The following is a 5,837-nucleotide window of genomic DNA, read 5'->3' on the forward strand; positions in this document are numbered from 1 at the left end:
CCCTGACGCCGTGAGTCAGAGGGCCTTTGGGAGGTTGACTGGCTTTGTGTTCCTTCCGCTGCCACCACTAATGCCAGCTCTCATGCTCTTGCCGCCTCTTCGTCTGCGTCCTTCCAGCAGTGGCATCATCGCCTTGGTCACATCTGTGGCTCTCGCTTGTCTTCCTTAGTTCGTCAGGGCCTCTTAGGGTCTGTATCTGGAGATGTCTCCTTACATTGTAATGGCTGCAGACTTGGCAAACAGACTCAGTTACCTTATCCTACTAGTGAGTCTGTATCTCAGCGTCCTTTTGACTTAGTTCATTCTGATGTCTGGGGTCCTGCTCCCTTTGATTCGAAAGGTGGTCATCGCTACTATGTTTTGTTTATTGATGATTTCTCTCGCTACACTTGGCTCTACTTTATGAAATCTCATAGCGAGGTTCTCCCTATATACAAACATTTTGCTGCCATGGTTCACACCCAGTTTGCCACGCCCATTCGTACTTTTCGTGCTGACTCCGCTGGAGAGTATATCTCTCAGCTGTTGCGTGGTTTTCTCGCGGAACAGGGTACTCTTGCCCAGTTCTCCTGTCCGGGTGCTCATGCTCAGAATGGTGTTGCCGAGCGAAAGCATCGTCATTTGCTTGAGACGGCTCGTACGCTGATGATTGCTGCTTCCCTTCCACCCCATTTTTGGGCTGAGGCTGTTTCCGCATCCACCTATCTCATCAACATTCAGCCATCGACTGCTCTGCAGGGTGGCATTCCTATGGAGTGTCTCACCGGTCGCTCTCCTGACTACTCAGCTCTTCGTATGTTTGGATGCGTCTGCTATGTTCTTCTTGCCCCCCGCGAACGCACCAAACTGACTGCTCAGTCAGTCGAGTGTGTTTTCCTTGGCTATAGTGATGAGCACAAGGGCTGTCGGTGTTGGGATCCAGTGGGTCGTCGCTTGCGCATCTCGCGTGATGTGACTTTTGATGAGTCTCGCTCTTACTACCCACGTTCTTCTTCCTCGAGCTTCTGTGTGGACGACCTTTCTTTCCTTCTTCTTCCCGATACACCCTGCTATGTGCCTCATGTGTCACCTCCTCCTACGGCACCTCTCCTTCCTTCTCATTCACCTCCGACCCCGTCTTCTCCCTCCTCCTCCTCCACCTCTCCCACATCCTCTCCAGTCCGTCACCCTCTCTCACTGTTTCCTCTCCACTATACTCGACGTTCCCGTACTGAGGATATTGCCTCTGACGAGCCTTCCACCTTGGGTGCACCTCCTCCCACACCCCCTCCGATTCATAACCTCCATGCTCGGCCTCGCCCTCCGCCTGATCGCTACTCCCCTGATCGGTACGGTCTCTCTGTCTTGCCTGAGCCCACTTCCTATCGCACTGCCATGACTCAGCCTGAATGGCAGCTTGCGATGGCCGAGGAGCTTGCTGCCCTTGAGCGCTCTGGCACATGGGATCTCGTTCCCCTCCCTTCGGGTGTCCGTCCCATCACCTGCAAGTGGGTCTACAAGCTTAAGACTCGCTCCGATGGTTCTCTTGAGCGCTACAAAGCTCGTCTTGTGGCCCGTGGTTTTCAGCAGGTGCAGGGGCGCGATTATGATGAGACTTTCGCTCATGTAGCTCACATGACCACTGTCTGCACCCTTCTTGTTGTGGCTTCTGTTCGTCAGTGGTCTATCTCTCAACTTGATGTTCAGAACGCTTTTCTCAATGGCGAGTTGCGTGAGGAGGTTTATATGCAGCCACCACAGGGGTACTATGCTCCTGATGGTATGGTCTGTAGACTTTGCCGCTCTCTATATGGTCCCAAACAGGCCCCTCGTGCCTGGTTTGAGCGCTTCACATCTGTGGTGACCGCGGCTGGTTTCTTGCCCAGTGACCATGATCTCGCGCTGTTTATTCACACATCTCCTCGTGGTCGGACTCTTCTCCTTCTCTATGTTGATGACATGATCATCACTGGTGACGACACTGATTACATTGCCTTTGTTAAGGCCCGCCTTCACGAGCAGTTCCTTATGACTGATCTTGGTCCTCTTCGCTATTTTCTTGGGATTGAGATCTCCTCCACCTCTGATGGCTTCTACATCTCTCAAGAGAAATACATTCAGGATCTTCTTACTCGAGCTGCTCTCAGTGATGACCGCACTGTTGTGACTCCTATGGAGCTCAACGTTCAGCTTCGTGCCTCTGATGGTGACCCTCTTCCTAATCCCACTCGCTATCGTCACCTCGTCGGTATCCTTGTCTATCTTGCTGTTACACGTCCTGACATCTCCTATCCCGTTCACATCCTGAGTCAGTTTGTTTCAGCCCCCACCTCTGTCCACTATAGTCATCTCCTCCATGTTCTACGATATCTTTGTGGAACAATCTCTCAGCGCCTTTTCTTTCCCCGCTCCAGCTCTCTTGAGCTCCAGGCCTACTCTGATGCTACCTGGGCTAGTGATCCCTCGAATCGACGCTCGCTGTCTGCTTATTGTGTCTTTCTTGGTGGCTCTCTTATTGCCTGGAAGACAAAGAAGCAGACTGCAGTTTCTTGCTCGAGTACAGAGGCTGAGTTGCGAGCCATGGCTATGTTGACGGCTGAGGTGATCTGGTTACGGTGGTTACTTGAGGACTTTGGTGTGTCTGCTACTACCTCCACTGCTCTACTGTCCAACAGTACCGGTGCTATCAGTATTGCGCGTGACCCGGTGAAGCATGAGCTCACCAAGCACATCGGCGTGGATGCCCACTTTGTGCATGCTGCTGTGCAGGATCAGACTCTCGCTCTTCACTATGTGCCCTCTGAGTTACAGTTGGCTGATTTCTTCACGAAGGCACAGACTCGGGCGCAGCATGGGTTTTTCCTCTCCAAACTCAGTGTTGTTGATCCACCATGAGTTTGAGGGGGGGTGTTAGATGTGTATAGTTCATTGTGTACATCCCCATTGTATAAGGGGCTTTTCTGCACTTTCTCACACATGTATATGTAATGGCCTTTGGCCCTCAGGAAATACTAGTTGCTCATTATCCAACAGTTGGGTGAATACTGAGTAGTACCACTACAGTTTTGCTTTGATTCATGTCTTGATGCATGTGCATGTGCGTGCGGTCATTGTGCGCAACTACAAATTGGATCACAAATTGATTGTATCTGATTATAATTAGTACGTGGGCACAGAAGTTTAACAGAGCTAGCCGACCGTGCGCACACAATGTTAATGAATATCATACAAATATTTAAACTTGGGATTGCAAGCTAAACTGTTGTTTCCACACAATGATATGACATCACAATTTAGACATTATATTCGCAGTTGGTATATGTCGGAGATATGCCTATACTAATTTTTTTATCTATCACCCTATACTAACTCCACCAGACTAAGCATCTCGAGATTCCGCTGAATGTTCAAGGACTGGATGATTTTGTGGCGTGGTACTACACCAAATTAGGTATTTTTTCTGTTAGATCAGCATATCATAGAGATTGGGAACACAAGTTTGGACAACATTTACACACAAATGATGGTCAAGGAAGTATGAATTCAAATCGAACTTGGGCTAACATTTGGACGCTGCAAGTTCCAGGGAAGATCAGACAATACTTTATGTGGAAATTGCTTCACAGAATCCTCCCATGTATGAGTGTCCTAACAAACCGGCATGTTAATACACATGCTCAATATCCAATATGTAAGTGGGGGGCTGAGGATATCCAACAATGTCTATTCACATGCAAAACGAGTTAAAGAAATTTGGAAGGAGTTGGGCTTGCTGTACAGTATCAGAAAGGCGACTTGTCGGGATAGATGAGATTCAGTTAACATGGAGCAATTGCTATTTGATAAGCCAGAAACAAATCTCCCTGTAGACTTGCCACTTTCTGAACTTATAGCTGTGGCAGCGTGGTACCTACGATGGCAACGAAGACAACCGAAAAAGGGAGAGCCGGTCCAATCGGTTGGGAGATCTACAATCTCGATAAAAGCCCTGACTACAAACTTTTGGCGTGTAACAGATACAAAAATAGAGAGGCCAAAACAACATCACAAATGTATTAAACCAGGCATGACTTCTTGAAGGTTAACGTAGATGCATCATTTATTGAAGAGGAGATGGCCGGGGCAACAGAAACAATTCTTAGAGATGAATGGGGACACTTCATAGGAGCGGCAACACGGTTCATCCCGAACGTTTCAGATGCAGCCACGGCCGAGTCATTAGCACTCTGGAATGGTCTGAACCTCGCAGCTGATATAGGATGCTCAAAACTGGAAGCTAAATCTGACTGTCAGTTGGTGGTAGAAGAAGTTAAAGACCCTGCTAGTTTCTTGGGAGAAAATCAGCAACTATCGTCGAGTGTGTGCAGATAGCCAATGAATTTGGTGAGATACAATTTGGTCTCTGCAATCGGAGAGCTAATCTGGTTGCTGACGCCTTAGCCAAAGAAGCATACTGAAGTAGAAGTTCGTGTGTGTGGAATAATGACCCACCTGATTTCATTTCATCCTTCTATCCTCTAATGAATGAAATCGTACGCTGTAAAAAAATCTAGGTGATATTGAATACTAGGCAAGCTATTATATTAAAATGACTCGAAAAGGAAAATAGGTAAATTTTCCAGAACAGGCAACCTAGGTTGCTCACTACCGGAACAGGGCTCTAAGCCGACAGCCAAATATATGCCGACGGCTACCGTCGGCCTAGTCCGAGCTATGCCGACAGCTAGCTCCTGGCCGTCGGCGTACAAAGGCTGTCGGGCTATCCGCGTCTATGCCGACAGCAGCCGTCGGCACATCACAGCTGTCGGCTTATCCCAGACTATGCCTACAGCTGCCGTCGGCATATATAGGCCGTCGGCATAGATGCGGGCCTGCTGACAACTGCCATCACGGCCGGCTAACGACGTCAAAACTATGCCGACGGCCGTGACGGGTGGCCGTAGGCATAGATACGGGTGACACGTCACCGATCCAGAGCGCACCGACCAGGAGCTATGCCGACGGCAGCCGTCGGCATAGCTGACACGTCATCGATCCGCGGCGCTGTCCATCTACCCTGGCCGCACCTATGCCGACGACTTTGCCGTCGGCATAGTTTTTTTTTCTTTTTTTTCTTTTTTCCATGTAATATTATTATTATTATTAAACATACAGTATGTGTTAATAAGCATACATATAGATTGTGTTAATAAACATACATATAGTATGTGTTAATAAGCATATAGTATGTGTTAATAAGCATACATATAGTTTTTTTTCTTTTTCTTCACTGTTTTCTTTAATATTATTATTTAACTAACTTACATATAGTATGTGTTAATAAGCATACATACATTATTTTTCGGTTCTGTACAGAGCGGTGTGACCCCCCTCACGAACGGTGCCGCCGCCGGCCGGCAACTGGAATGGGGAACAGCCGCATCGGGTCTATACGAAGGGGACTTTGCTCCAAGTGTTTATATATATCGGATGACCTACCACAACCGGATGGTGTTATGGCATGTCCGAAGAGGCGACATGCATCTTCGGGGTGTGGCCCCGTCACGGACGGCGCCGCCGCCGGCACCTGGAGGGGGGGAACGGACGCGTCGGGGTCTACATGGAGTGGATATATCTGTGGGTTTGGCCCGGATGTTGCTCCCAGGTGTCCCTATGGGCGGACCTGATACAACCGGATGGAGAGGTCCACTGGTCAAAGCCCGTCCGTGGGAAGTCAAAGGGCTAGATCTCGTGGTCAACCGCTCTAGGGTTAGGCGGGACGGGGGCCCCCTGGGGGTAGCAATGCCACCGGAGCGTCGTACCGTGCCCTCATACATGCGGGGTGGTGTTGTGGCATGTCCAAAGAGGCGGCACGCGTC

This window comes from Triticum dicoccoides, chromosome 7B, assembly GCF_002162155.2.
Source record: "Triticum dicoccoides isolate Atlit2015 ecotype Zavitan chromosome 7B, WEW_v2.0, whole genome shotgun sequence".
Lineage (NCBI taxonomy): Eukaryota > Viridiplantae > Streptophyta > Magnoliopsida > Poales > Poaceae > Triticum > Triticum dicoccoides.